This window comes from Canis lupus, chromosome 27 (genome assembly GCF_003254725.2).
Source record: "Canis lupus dingo isolate Sandy chromosome 27, ASM325472v2, whole genome shotgun sequence".
NCBI lineage: Eukaryota > Metazoa > Chordata > Mammalia > Carnivora > Canidae > Canis > Canis lupus.
This window is the reverse complement of record NC_064269.1, coordinates 20,579,844-20,595,107: the sequence shown is the minus strand read 5'-3', so window position 1 is coordinate 20,595,107 and position 15,264 is coordinate 20,579,844. Positions and strand designations below refer to the sequence as shown.

Here is a 15,264-nt window from a genome sequence, read left to right as displayed (position 1 = left end):
ACGTAAAGAGGGTAGTTGCCACCGTCCGGCCAACTCCACCACGCGGACCACCAGGAGTTCACCAGGCGCAGGCGGGGCTGGGGGCGGGGCGCAGAGGAGCCCGCGTTGACGACACAAGACTACTTCCGGCTGTGGTGCGTATGACGTCAGAGCCGAGGCTGACCGGCCCAGCCACCGAGAAGCCGCGGAGGGAGGGCTCGCGAGAGTTCAGGAAGGCCGCCCCGAGATTCCGGCGCGGCCGCGGGCGCCACCTCCCGGGGGCGGGGCGAGGGCGGAGCCGGCAAAAGGGAGCGGACGGGCCCCGGGCCGGCTGCGGTCCGTGCGAGGCTGAGCCGGCCGCGGGCGCGACCGGAGGCAGGTGAGTACGCGGATGCGGCGCGCGGCGGCCGCGCTGGGGGTGGGGGGGGGGCCCGCTGGGCGCGCCGGCCGCAACTCTGCGAGCAGGGGCCCGGGGAGACGTGAGGCGTCTTTGGGCGTCCAGGGACAGCCGGGTGATGCCGGGGCTGGCGGCGGCTCCAGGGAAGCCCCGGCGACGGCCTTGGCCCTCCTGTTCCCCGAGGACCCGGACAGGTCGCCCCGAGCCCGGGGAGGGATCTTCGTGCCGCCCTGCCCCTGTCCCCTTCCGCTCCTCGGCCCCCGAGCACCCCGACCCCGACCCCGACCCCGGTCCCTGCCTGGGCTTCATAAACAATAACAAATGTCGCGGCACCGCTCCTGGTGCCCCCCGCGCGCCCGTCCCGCGCCCCGCAGCCGAGGTCGCCGGGGCGGAGGATTCGAGGCAGGGCTCCCATTGTGGGGGCTGCTTGTGTACCGTTCCTAAAAACTGATGCGTCAGATCGCTGAACAGTTCTCAGAGCCACACGGCGGAGCCTCCCAGGCTCCCAGGAGCGCGGAGCGCTCAACACCGGTCGCAGAATCTGTCCCTGCCCCTGGCACCCTAGACGCTCTCTTCCGACATCATTTTCTCCCACTCCACCCCCACCCCCCTTATTTTATTTATTTATTTATTTATTTTTTGCCTCATTACTGTCGGGGGCAAACGAGTGCTTGTTTGCTAAGGGACTAGGCAAAGGTTGTACCCGATGGAGAAGGAGACGCTTCGTCCTTAGAAAGTTACCAGGTTGACAGCCAGAGAACAAACTTTATTTTCCAAACCAGCGGCCTCCCGTTTACCGATGCGGCTTTTTTTGTTTGTTTGTTTGTTTGTTTGTTTTGTTTTGTGGGATCGCTTTTCGGGTTGCAAGTTTGGAGGAAGGATATAAAAAGGAATGGGGGAGGGGGGGCGGGGAGAGCTGGAGGTGCTGGAAGCGGTGGCTTGTCCAAAAACTGTGATGCTGTTGTTCTCGCTTGGTAAAATGCAGCAGCAACGCTCTTGTCTGTTTCACATAACTTGTGATAAGTTTTGATAGAAGCCAGTTGCTCTGAAAAAGGCCTCAGTATCAGCTGTCTTACTGCTGAAGTCTGGGGAAACAACGCTTAGTGTTTTAATTTATGCCTCTTGGTTGTAAGATGGGAGTGAAAGCTTGTCTTTTAGGGGGTGGGCCTGGGGTGGGGACTTCCACTTGTCAGGTCTCCCTACTTTAAGGCAGGATCTATTGTTGCTTAAGCCCAATTTTAGTTACCCAGTGCAGATTTTTTTTTTTTTTTGGTCTCAGTTGTATATCTATATAAGGTCCTGGGAACCTCTTGTGTTTGATTTTTTCTTTGTATGCCTCAGGATATATAAAACAATTAAGTTTACTGTACTCTACCCAGTAGCTGAAAGGTATTATATGTGAGTTAGCCACTATTGTGACTATTTGAGGAAGAGAAATTAGTTCAAAATATGATGTTGAGATTACATTTGTTCATTGCATAGGTTCATCAAAGTACTTTTTTTTAATTTTTTTATTTTTTATTTATGATAGTCACACACAGAGAGAGAGAGAGGCAGAGACACAGGCAGAGGGAGAAGCAGGCTCCATGCACCGGGAGCCTGACGTGGGATTCGATCCCGGGTCTCCAGGATCGCGCCCTGGGCCAAAGGCAGGCGCCAAACCGCTGCGCCACCCAGGGATCCCTATCAAAATACTTTTGTGTGAAAAATCCTGATCTCAAAAAGTAAAGTTTTTTTTTTTTTAGTTTGATGTGTCTTAGCTTTGTATTTTTCTCCTGGTTAAGATGGTTGATAATGTTTTCCATTTGGCTGTGGATGTGTTTAGGATGAGACATAAATTGGGTGTAGTTTTTGTACTCCTTTGAAAGGCCCTGCCACTGAGGAATGAAAAAAAAATTAGACTTAGAAAAGCCACATGAAATGAATGCAGTTCTTTTTTCAGCCTTCTGTTTTTTAGTTTGTTTGAGTCAAAGAATAGAGACTAGGAATATTTGTGCATATGAATGAGTCAAAGAATAGAGACTAGGAATATTTGTGCATATGAATAGGTGTCCTCAGCAGTATTTATGTTGAAAAAGGTGGACACTATAAAAACAAAGGAAAATTTGTAGAAAATGGTAACAAAGCAAGGCACTCAATTCAGCCATTTGTTTTTAGAAAAGTTCTGTTCTCTCAAAGTAAGGGCAACATTACTGTGTGAACAAAGTTGGACAATACTTTAGAAAGTGCTTCCCCAGTGATCCAGAATAAGTTGGATGCTTGTTTGATGTGTGTGTGTGTGTGTGTGGCACTTTTTTAAAGAGGGAAAAGGGCACAAATCAGAGCCAGAAAGATTTGCATCTCAATGTAATATTAAAATGATTTTATTTTACATAAATAGTGTAGGGTGAATCAAGCAAGCATATTGTCTTTTAGCATCCCCAGGATTACATTAAAATCAGCAGATGGGCAAGTTATGATTAGGTTAGACTTGACATATGCAGAAATTATGCTACTGTATTTTTATATTAAAAGTACCAGGGGCTTTTTAAAATGAAATAATGCACATAAGCTTTTGGGGCATAAGAAATTTTTAAGAAGTAAGTTTAAAAAATATCCTTAGCACTTTAAACATATTAAATTAATCCTTCGTTCCTCCTTCCCTCTCCCCACAAAATTTCATTTAAGTCTTAAGAGAATGTTTAGCAAGGTAAGAACAGTATTTAAGTGCAATGATTACGTAAAGCTCTTGTCTCCAGGTCAAGGTTTTCTAACTGACAGGGTATGATTGTTCAGAACCTTTAGAAAGAGGGAAAAGAAGGACAACAGTGAACAATATTTGCTGTCTGGTGCACTCAGACGAGCTGTAGTCTCTATCTTTAGAGAGATACAATCTAATGGGAGAGAAATGTACCCAAATAACTGTAATACACATGCATTTTGTGGAGAAGCCTAGGAGAGGGATTAAATTCTACTTAGATCAGCTAAGGAAGGTTTTGAGTAGGGAAAGGTATTCGTGTAAATGATTTGGCTGATGTAGTTGTAATCATCACGATAAGTAAACACTTTATATAATGCCGATTGCTGCTAAAATCTTACATGTACTAATTTACATGGGCTTAATTCTTTTTTTTTTTTAATTTTATTTACTTATTCATGAGAAACAGAGAGTGGCAGAGACACAGGCAGAAACAGGGTCCATGGAGGGAGCCTGACGTGGGACTCAATCCCGGGACTCCAGGGTCACGCCCTGGGCTGAAGGCAGGCGCTAAACTGCTGAGCCACCCAGGGATCCCTACATGGGCTTAATTCTTATAACCACCATATGGAGTAGGTATTTGTTATTCCCATTTTGCAGTCAGGGTAACTGAGGTACTAAACCAGATAACTAGAAAATGACAGCACAAGGACTCCAACGCAAGCATCTGGTTTATACCTGGTGCTTGTGCTTAATCTCTGTCCTTGTTTTCTCTTCCATTCTCAATAGTCTTTCTCAGGTCTTTTTCAAAAAATTGATTTAGGAAAATACATTTCTCTGGCACATAGATTTAACTTACTTTTCTAGAAAGAGCTTCAAAATGAAGAAAACCCAGGTAAATAAGTTATTTTTGGAATGCTAGGAAATCCATTTCAAAAAGCTGCTCTTGGTGCAAATTAAATGTAACCATTGAGTGGGACTTTTGATAAATATGACTTATCACTTAGTATCATACCCATAAGGATTTAGAAATGAGAAATTGTAACTATATGAACTCCTTTGCCTAATGGAATGTTTGAATCATTGTATATTTTGGCTTGTAACTTAAAAAAATCACTTGGCACTGAGTATTTTTTGGATTGAATTGTGAAGTTGGAATTCAGTTAATGATTGATAGTCTCAGCCCTTTTAGTTTTTATTTCCACAAACAGCTAAATATACTATGCCTGAATCAGGTTTTTTTGTTTGTTTGTTTGTTTTTTAAATATTTTACTTTTAAGCAATCTCTGTGCCTAGGGTAGGGCTTGAACCCCAAACTCCAAGATCAAGATTTGCACGCTCTAACAACTCAGCCAGCCAGGTGTCCCATGAATCAGGATTTTGAATAGAGGGTTGTACATCTATAAAATGAGGGAAGTTCAATCACTGATACTTTATGTTAGGGCAACTTTGAAAGCTCTTTGGAATTGTAAAATAAAAGGTGCCATAGAAATGCACTGTGCTGGGGCACCTGGGCGGCTTAGTGGTTGAGCACAAGTCCCTCATCAGGCTCCCTTTCTCCCTCTGCCTGTGTCTCCGCCTCTTTCTGTGTCTCTTATGAATAAATAAATAAAATCTTAAAAAAAGAAATGTGCTGTGCCTAGTATATAGGCCTACTCAGTAACTTAACTGCTTCTTTGTTGAATGAATGGTCAAATGATTTTATTAATGAAATTTCAAGAATGTTTCACATTTGTTACTGGTTATTAAAGTATTGGGATCATAGTAAACTCAATTAGATACAAAATTTAGGGGGGAAAAAAAGTATATCTCAGCAGTGGTTAGGGGTACTCTCTACCAAGATGCAGACACTTCAGCTCCTTTGTCAGTGTCCTGATTGACCAAACTCACAATAGAGTTCTAGAGGTGTATTTTCTAAGATTGAATATAGTAAGTGTTCTCTCCATGTCTGAGTTGGGTGGATTGTAGAAAACCCCCACAGTAGGATAATTTATAGTTGATAAGCTTAAAACGTAATAGGAAAAGTAGAAGAACTAAAGCCAGAATTTAAAGCTCATATATTATTATAATTAGACAAAAGTGGCAAAACAAGTTTAAATATATATATATGTATGTGTGTGTGTGTGTGTATTTTTACACAGCTTAAATTAATAGTAATGGCATAGTATTTCCATGTACCACCATTTGATTGACAACATTTTTAGTATCTTCAGCCTATAATTTCATGCAGATACTTTTAAAATTTTTTCTTTAAATTAAAATAATTTTTTTTAAAGACTTTATTTGAGAGAGAGAGTGCGTGAGAATGCAGGAGGAGGCACAGAGAGAGGGAGAGAGAATCTTAAGCAGACTCTACACCCAATGTGGAGCCTGATTCAGGGCTCCATCTCCAACCCTGAGATGACCTGAGCCGAAATCGAGAGTCAGACCATTAATCAACTGAGCCACTCAGGCAACCCTCATGCAAATACTTATAAGGCAAGTATGCTTTGTTATAAGAAGAAGTTAATGTTTCTCTAAATACAGGTTTAGTTTTGAAAGGTTATTATTCTTAGTAAAGAGGAGTGTGAGTTGGTCCCTCAGAGGGAAACCAGATATACTCTCACCTCCTTGCTGGTAGAAATTGTTGGGTATCTTTTCCCCTAATAGACTAGAAAATAGACTTTAAAAATCCACTGAGACGGGTAGCTTCCCTGTTAGATGATCTCTGCACAGGTCTTAGAAAAGACCTTAGCAGTGACAGGTCACATGGTGAGCTGACCATTCACTCACGTTGGGTAAATTCAAAAAAGGCCTCGAACTTTGGCAGTTTTACGATACTAGCACTTCTGTTATGCTCTGCTTCTAAACTGGTAAACAAGCTCCTTGCTTTCTCCTGAATTAACACCAGACCAATTGACAACCCAGATTAATGTTGATTCTCTGGCCACACATGCAGGTTTCTTGTTCTCCTTGTCTTTTGCGGACTCTTACTGATTCCATAGGTATAGACTTTATTGCCACTTGTAAGTCTGATCCCATATACACAGCAGCATCCAGTGTTTACCTACCTCTTAGATTTCTTACCTTTCCCCTTGTTTTCTTATCTTTTATAATTATTTGCTATCTCTACATCTGTTTCCTAACTTTGGAACACTTTCATTACTTTTGCAATTACTGAAGATGATGGAGTTAAAAAATATTTAACACCTAAAATCAGTCACAAATAAAACAACTTCCCCAGAAAAAAGAACAAGAGGACAGAAACCTAAATGACTTTGCATGGTTGTTAGTACCATCTATTTTTGGCAAGCAGAGTTGGTGTGCCTTTGCTATGGAGCCTAGCTTTCATTCTGTCTAGGAAGAGTTAAAAAGGTGAAAATTCAGAAACAGGCTTCTGTACACATCAATAAGCACTTTTTTTTTTTTTTTTTTTTTTTTGCGGGGGGAGGGCTGTCCTGCTCTTTCTCCATACAGTCATTGCTATTCTGCTTTTATGACATTGAGATTTTGGCTCCAATTCTGTAGATTCTTCAGTAATCCTGAAGACACAGTATGTAATATGTCCGTTTAACATGAAAAAATGCTTTGTGTTATCTGTGTTCCTCAAACTTTATCTCCCAACAGGAATTTATAGACTTAGCTTTCTGTCTGTCACCTTCCCTTCTGACATGTTCTTGGCTCTTTTTTCTTCCTGAATATCACCAGTGTACTGGTCTAATAATAATTTTATCAACAACAGTAATCACTCACTTATCACTTACTATGTACAAGACATAACGCCAAGGACTTTATATAAATATCATCTCATTTAATCCCTGCAGCAACCCTATGAGTTATTATTTCTGCTTATACATGAAGAAACTGGAGTTTTTGGAGGAGTGACCAGGATCATGTGGGTAGATAGTAAGTGATGGAGTTAGATCTTGATCCCTAAGATCCAGTTTGCTTTCTCTTGTATTGCTTTGTTTTATTTAAAATAACTCATCCTCTGCTATTTAATTTAGTTCCTTCTTCTAGTCCCACCTGAATTTTCTTTCTTTCCTTTTCTTCTTCCCATTTTTAGGAATTATTTACAGTTTTTGCACATCAAACATAAATTCGTTTAGGAGAAGTATACAGAAATAATTCAACTTTACTTATATTTTCTTGCTTTTGGGGAGAGCTATTGTAAGAATAGTAGTTGTAGCCCCTTACATTTGTATTGTGCTTTGTATTGTATTGCAATCCTCCCTCTAATTCAAATCTTTAGATTAAAGGCTGCTACATATACTTTCCTAAGGACTGTGCAAAATTAGTTGATGACACAGTTCTTGCCCTCAGCAATTTTAATGCTGAAATAAATGATAGAATCAAATGTTCTGACTTCATTCAAGCCAATTAAGAGCAGATAAATATTGCAGCAGAGCATTTTCTTAAAAGGTATTATAGTTTTGAGATGTGAGCTGCCTTTTCGGTCAAAATTGAGAGGTTGGAATTTAATTAATTGATTGATTGATTTCTTTTTTAAAAAATATTTATTTATTCATGAAAGATAGAGAGATACAGGCAGAGGGAGAAGCAGGCTCCCTGCGGGAGCCTGATGCAGGACTTGATGCTAGGACACCGGGATCACGCCCTGAGCCAAAGGCAGATGCTCAACCGCAGAGCCACCCAGATGTCCGGAGAAGTTGGAATTTTAGTTCTGCATTTCAAATCATGAAACTTAAAAGTCCTTCATTCTTGTGATTCAGTGAATGATGGTTGAGTTGCTACCTACCTCATCCTGCGTACAACTGGCATTTAACTAAAATAATTATGGTGAAGGAATGGAGTGGAGGGAGGGAGGACAGATATCACTTCAAAAGTGAAATTGAAGAAATGGAGACCCTAACCAGGTTTGATGAGGTATCTTACAGTGTCACTATTGTAGGAAATTGGATGCGAACTTTAGAATGGACAAGCAACATATATTGAACTCTGGAAGTTTGAGAGCTTATTCATTGCTCTATCTTTGAAATTTTATCTTGTGCCAGTATCTTGTTTTACTAGATTTAATTTTTACTAAACTGTGGATATTTTTTCTTGGTTAAGCACTTACCCATTGAGTTGGCCCCAGTATGGAAATACCACACCATGTTTGCACTTCATAGATTTTTGGTATTTGTCATCAGAGGCTGCTGGCCTGGTTTATAATACTAGGGTGTTGCCTTTTGCTGTGTTTTTACAATAGAGATCCATTTCATTTGGACACATCTTTTAAATCTGGTTGAGGATATTCTCCATATGTCCACTATTATTTAGCCAAACTGAAAAGACTTTTTCTATTTTTGTGGCTAGAGTGGAAAAATTTCAATCCAAATTGCATGTATTTGGCCCATCGATGTTCTTAATACTGGCAAATCCTAAAGGAATCACAGACTCATAATGTTTTAGTGAGGTTAATCACCATAATTCACCATTTATCGTGTATTTGCAGTGCACTGTATTAGGTGCATGGCAAAATAGAGATGAGTAAAATGTATTGCACTTCCACTTAGAAAGGTTCAATCCAGTAAGAAACATAATGTATGGGTACAAATAACTGTAATTCAAACAGAAAGTGATAAGTGAGTGACAGGGCGCTTGTGGGAGCAGAGGAAGGAGGGATTGCTTCTGGCTGGAGAGATTAGGAAGGCTTCCTGTATAAAGTGAAATATGAATTGGCTATTTAAGAGTGAAGGCCAGGCCAGGCAGAGGGATTAGCCTGAGGTGGATATATCTCTATAACACCTGATAAATTCTATGTTAATTATTTACTTCTCTCCCTGCCCTATTGGATTTGAGCCCAGTGAGCTTTGAGAACAGGTGTTTTTCAGAAAGCTTTTCGTTCTTTGCATCAACTGTGCAACCTGGTACATTTAATTAAAGTCATACTTTAGTAACATTACAGTGGCAGTAGTGTATTTGGAATGGATTCAAGGGAAGAGGGACCAGAAATGAGAAGGCCAATGAAGAGACTAATCTATTTTTATTTAGTTTTAAATTTTTTTGAGTATAGTTGACACATGATGTTACATTAGTCTCAGGTGTACAGCATAGTGATTCAACTTTTCTATAAGCTTTGCTTACCACCAGTGTGGCTACCATCTGTCACCACACAATACTATTACGGTATCAATGACTATGTCCTTTATGCTGTGTGTTTCATCCCCATGACTTATTCATTCCATAGCTGGAATCTTCTACCTTCCATTCCCCTTCAGCTATTTGGCCCAGCCCCGATCTCCCCTCTGGCAACTGTCAGTTTGTTCTCTGTATTTAGAGGCCTGATTCTGCTTTTTGTTTATTTGTTTTGCTTTTCAGATTTGACATATGCATGAAATTCTTTGGTATTTGTCTTTCTCAATCTGACTTATTTCATTTAGTTTAGTGCCCTCTAGGTCCATCCACGTTGCAAATGGCATGATCTCATCCTTTTTTATGACTGAGTAATATTCCATTGCATAGATATGACATCTTCTTTATCCACTCATCTATTGGTGGACACTTAGGTTGCTTCCATATCTTGGCTATTGTAAATAATGCTGAAATAAACACTCAGGCATGCATATATTGCTCTAAATTTGTGTTTTTGTTTTGAAGAGACTAAAAAATCCTTTTTTAGATAATAAAGTTCTAAATTAGGTGGGATTGGGAAAGAGAGACTTGAATGGATGGGTGTTGCTCCTCCATCTTGAGACCTAGGAAGTTCTTTCACTGTGCGAATTACCTATGAGGCACATGTCATGTACCAGAAGATTACAGTGATGGAAGGACATGGTGCTCCCTCAGACAGCAGACAGGTGACTACACAGCCACACTCACAGGTATAGAAATAATTGCAATAGCACATAGCCACTACCATGAAGTAGCAATAGGAGGAGCATCTAAGGAAAAGGAGCACCTATTTGGGAAAATCAAAGAAGCCTTCCAAGGAGGTGGTAGTGTATGAGTTTAGACTTGAAGGGTGAGTAGGAGATTTTCAAGCCAAAAAACAGCAGGAGGACATGATAGCATAGAGATCTAAGATACTGTTTAAGACAGCCACAAGAACCTGAGTTATTTTAGTATTAGGCTGTGGGGCTAGGTAAGATAAATGGGCTCATCTTAATAAAACAGCTTTTTATTTGCCATGTTTTTTTAAGTCCTTTTTTTAAAAAGAAGATTTTATTTATTTCAGAGAGAGAGCACAAGCTGGGGGGGCAGGGGTAGTGGGAGAGGGAGAAGCAGGCTCCCCGTTGAGCCAGAGACCCCAGTGCAAGGCTTCACCCCAGGACCCAGATCATGACCTGAGCTGAAGGCAGATGCTCAGCTGACTGAGCCATGCAGATGCCCTTGGCATGGTTTGTTTTTATTTTTTATTAATATGATTTTTTAATATTATCCAGCTCTACCATTCTGAGCTTTTGTAAGGAAATATTTCTGTTGCCTCTTACAGCCTAGTGGAAGTACCTCTGCTGTGTTTCCCACTCCTAGCCAGCAAGTATATTGCAGGTGATAAATTGTCTTTTGCTTCTGTTTTGTGAAATTAAACAAAAAAGGTAATGAATGATACCAAATAGCCAGAGAGATAAAGAGAGAAAGCAATCTACTGAAAACCTTTCCTCTGATGAATGCCTAGAGCCACTAGGATTGTTTTATACAGAGAATGCAGCACCAACACATAGCTTCAAGAGCACTTGACTTGAGGGAGGGGATTGTGGTAGGAACACAATTATTTACCTTTACCATAAAGTTTTATGGAACCTATGAAAATTTCCCAGAAGTGTAATATCTAGTGCTGAAGTCCTTTTGTTCTGGTTCTAGCTTTGCTTTTTTTTTTTTTTTTTTAATCTTTTCTACTCTGACCTTTACTATACTATATAACTTAGCATGACTTAAACTTTAAATGATGTCAAACATGAACTCTAATTTGTTTCCCTCCCACATTTTCTGGTCATTGAGAAACCTGCATGGGCAAGTCATGATTCTGAACTATATGTATGGAATCTGTATCAGATAGCCAGAGCTAGGAAGCTAGGTTTTTCACATAGGTTTCTTATGGGTTGGGCCACTGAAACAGAATATAGTTGTTTTCTAAAGACAACCAAAAAGTCAATTAGAATTATATCCATTGTATTCCAGGCTGGGACTTGGCAGCTGTGTTAGCTTTAGTGCCATTAGTGGTAATAGTACAAGTTCTGGGCACTACCAAGAGGAAAGTGAAAGACAAGAAGGGAAAGAAAAAGAAGGGTTGCAGAGTATTGGGGGAGGAAGAATGAAGGGGGCTGGAAAAAAGGCTAAAAGGAGTCAAATGCCTCTGATACCTGTTCCAGGTGCTGCTTAGTGGAATGTGTGCCATATTTTAAGATTCAGTTGAACTGCCAGTAGTCAGGTCTGGCATGGATGTATTGTTATGCCAAAAAAGACAGTTTGTCTTAATCCAACATTTCTGGATTGAATAAAACCAAAATTTGTATATATACCTGCACCTCTGTTTTTAGTATTGAGCAGAAAGGGAACCAGAAACCAGCACCTTTTAAATATTAGTGAAAGTTACAGGTACATTTCTGAAATGTAGTAAAACATTTAAGATTTAAGCCCAGTGTTATTTACATAGCCCCCATCGGACAGAGGTGGCTGAAAGGGAAGGGATGCGTAAGTGGGAACAGATGGTTAGATAAAACTGCATTTTCCTACTACTGGTAAACAGGACCCACAGAAGGAAAAATAGGGTAAGAAATTAGATCTAGAGCCTGTGGTCTCCTGTCCAGGTAAACCAAGTACGTTTCACTTTCAGGAAACAAGAAGCTTTAGTCCTTCAAAACGTTTTTTCCGTCACTGGCTAACAAAGCCAAAGAATAAAAATAGGCACACCTTTATTTTTTCTGTGATGGTGATAAAGTTATTTCTCAGACTGTGAGAAATACTGGATTGAATGAAAGTCTTTGACTCATGTTCAGAGCTGAAAGCAGCTGTAGGGGTCATACAATCAGATTCTCTACTGTGCGTTTCCTCTAATCCTTGACAAGTGGATGGTTCATCTTTATCTAAATATTTTAGTTACTGGGTAAAGGCAAAAAATTTAGCAGTTTACAGGACACCTGTACAGGATACAAAAGGACTTTCATTCCTTTTAGTGGCTGGTATTTTCCAGGCTTCTGTCCCCTCTCCTCATTTCTTCACCCTGCACATGCTCTGGGAGCTGGATAATCTCACATGCTCTGATGTCTTTAGGGACCACTCTGTGATGATCACTTCCAAATCTGTATATCTTGCTCAGACCTCTTCTGAGCTCAGGACTCTATTGTCCATCTCATTCCTAGAATATTTAATATCTAAGATGTAGACTTCACTTTTCCAGCTCCATAAATTGAATTGTTTTTGTATGTGTTCAGAAAGAATCAGGATTATGGAAATTTATTTCAATTTAGCAAGTGATCAAGAGACTAGTATAAATACAAGAATGCTAATTAATGAGCTTATTAATATAACTGTGAGTAGAATGGAAGCATGCATCATATGGTCAGCACTCTGTCACCCACTAGGACAGTCTTTGTGGGACGTGTCACTAAGCCATGATAGCCTGATGGAGCCTCTTTCTTATAAGGATGCATCTGCCCACTGGTGCTCTAGATATGGGCAGCCCATTTTAATATTGGACAATGTTAGGGGAACATAGGCAAAATCTTGCATGTTAAACTCCTGCTTTTTTCCCTCTAGATTAATATAACAGTGTTCCATTAATACAATTTCTTGAGCCAGAAGAAAACAAAATTGACAGGGTTTCAGCTTCCTTCCTTTCTTTTTTTAAAAAAACAGACTGACTGATTTATTTATTTATTTATTTATTTATTTATTTATTTATGAGAGAGAGAACATGAGTGGGAGGGATAGAGTGAGAGGGAGAGAGAATCTCAAGTGGACTCCATGCTGAGCATGGAACCTGAGGCAGGGCTTGATCTCATGACCCTGAGATCACAAGCTGAGTTGAAGAAGCCAGAGTTGGATGCTCAACAGACCGAGTCACCTAGGTCCCCTGCAAGATTTTAGCTTTCTTAATTCACAGAATTAAGAAATCCTACCTCTCAGAAACTATAGCCTGTTCACTTTTAATTGGACTTGGGTATTCCAGATATTTTCAGTCACACATTTTTTGGAATTACTTATGTTGAGAGCTAATTTCTGCCACTCTATTTCATTCATGCTGATATCACTCCCAGAGGGTGATTTAATTTTCAAATTATGTGGGCATTTTTCTTTGTCTCTTTGTACTAACTATAAGGCATTGCCAAGTATTGCAAACTTCTCCAGTTATGTGCTGACCAGTACAGTGTACAATATGACATTCACCTTTCTTTTTCTTGACCCTTATGTCTATTAGCTTAGCTTAATACTAAGATTGCATAAATTTTGGGGATGCCATTTCCCATTTTTAATCTGTCAAGCCTTGTTCAATGAAAATCTTTAGTTGTTCTTTATGTATGTAACAGTTTATCACCATTTATGCTAGCATTTAAGTTTTTTGAATCCAAATATAATTCTTTACCTTTTCTCTATTAAGGTTCATTGGTTAAGGTTAATCTTCTGTTAAAGTTGTTTTGGATTAAAAAAAAATTGTTTTGGATTTTGACTCCACTGTCCTCCTTTTGATTATTCTCTCCAGATTCCAGTTTGGGATAAGGATAGAACTTTATCCAGTTCACTGATAATAGAATTGCCTAAGCCTAGCAAGTCTTGCGGAACTTACTTATGAGTATTCTGAGTTTTGTTGCTTAATCAGTTATAAACATATCCAATACTCAGCCTATTTTCCTTCATCGTTCTCCCTTCCTCTCCCTAAAAAAACTGGAGAGTGGGGTTTGATCCATACCTTCAAGAGCCACAGAGATTATTTGTCATTTAGATTTCCCAACAAAAGAAATAATAAAGTTACTTGGCTGGACTTGTTCCTCTTGAATCCATGCAGATTTTTAGTGATCACTCATCTTTGTCTGTTCAAAAGCCATCTGCTTTAGTATCTGTTCTAGAGTTTTCCTTGGGCTGGATGATAAGCACAACAGTGTTTTGTAACATTTTGTAACATCCATGTTCTTTTGTAATGTTCATGTTCTTTCCTCATTTTGAAAGATTGGGCTGTTCATCTCCTGTCTTTTAGCACAGCTTTCTGGTCTTCATAGTTCGTCAGAGTACTTACAGCACTTGGGCACATTCATACATGGGTCTGAGATAGGCAAACTGAGCAGTTGGCCAGGTGAGAAGATTTGCAGGGCATTAGGGTGCAGTTCCTTATGGCCTCCTGTATCCTGGGCTTCAGCTCTCTTGTTGGGCACCTACTTTTGGTTTTTGTTTTCCACCCTCCACCGAGAAGAAAGGTGGAGCTCCACGGGTGGGTGGTGGGTGTACACCTCAGTGAGAGTTCTCCTTTATAACACAGGGGTTGTACCTCCTCAGCAAGGATGTCATAAAACAGAAATCTATAAACCATAAAGTGGTATGCAAGTGTAATATTTTTAAAAAGCCAAACAAGTGGTTTTTCTTTTTCCCCCCTGTCATATGTTAACTACACCACTTACCTTAACCCACTTACCCAGGCCTGTTGCAAATTTTCCCTTCCAGATGGAAACTCAGAAGCCCTTAATGGTTTTCTTAAGTTCAGCTCATTGTGGGCATCTGACTTCCTGAGACCATCCTGTGTTTCTTTTATAGGCATCCATGTTATGTATGCCTCCTCTCCATTTCTCTTATCTGCGTCTTTAAAATGTAAGTTAATTGGAGAACTCTTTGTGCAGCCAGTATTTTCAGAATCTTCCCCCTTTTCTCTGTCATTAATATTCTTTGCAGTTGATAACTAGAGTTCTATTTTTTTTATACCAAATCATTTTGAGTTTTAACATTTTTTTGTACATGACCAGGATGAATAGGGGCAATACTGTTTGGTTATACCTTTATCCCCCAGGTTTTTCTGACTCATTCCCTTTCTTTAATCCCTTCTCTCTTACTCTTCTTTCCTGGATACTTTCTGGTGATATAATTTTAGGAATTATTTACTCTAAAACCTATAAGTTTAAACCTGGTACTTTGTCAGGTCCTGGATACATATAGAACATTTTCCTTATTATTCTTTTAAATTCATTTTCAATTTATCATTTACTTTCAACAGAGTTTAAGACAGACAGTGTGGTGTGTCCAGGGAAATAACCTTGATTTCTACTTCCTTAGTAGATTCTTTGCAACACCTAGTAAAATAACA

At 40.0% G+C, this 15,264-nt stretch overlaps 1 protein-coding gene across 1 annotated transcript in view; it reads left to right on the top strand.

The window, feature by feature from the left end:
- The first annotated feature begins 200 nt into the window (after positions 1–200).
- STK38L (serine/threonine kinase 38 like) overlaps positions 201–15,264 on the top strand; it is an 83,253-nt gene continuing 68,189 nt past the window's right edge. Inside the window, exon 1 of the mRNA XM_025455451.3 lies at positions 201–358. The gene's annotated coding sequence lies outside the window, so the exon portion shown is untranslated. The remainder of the gene's footprint in view (positions 359–15,264) is intronic.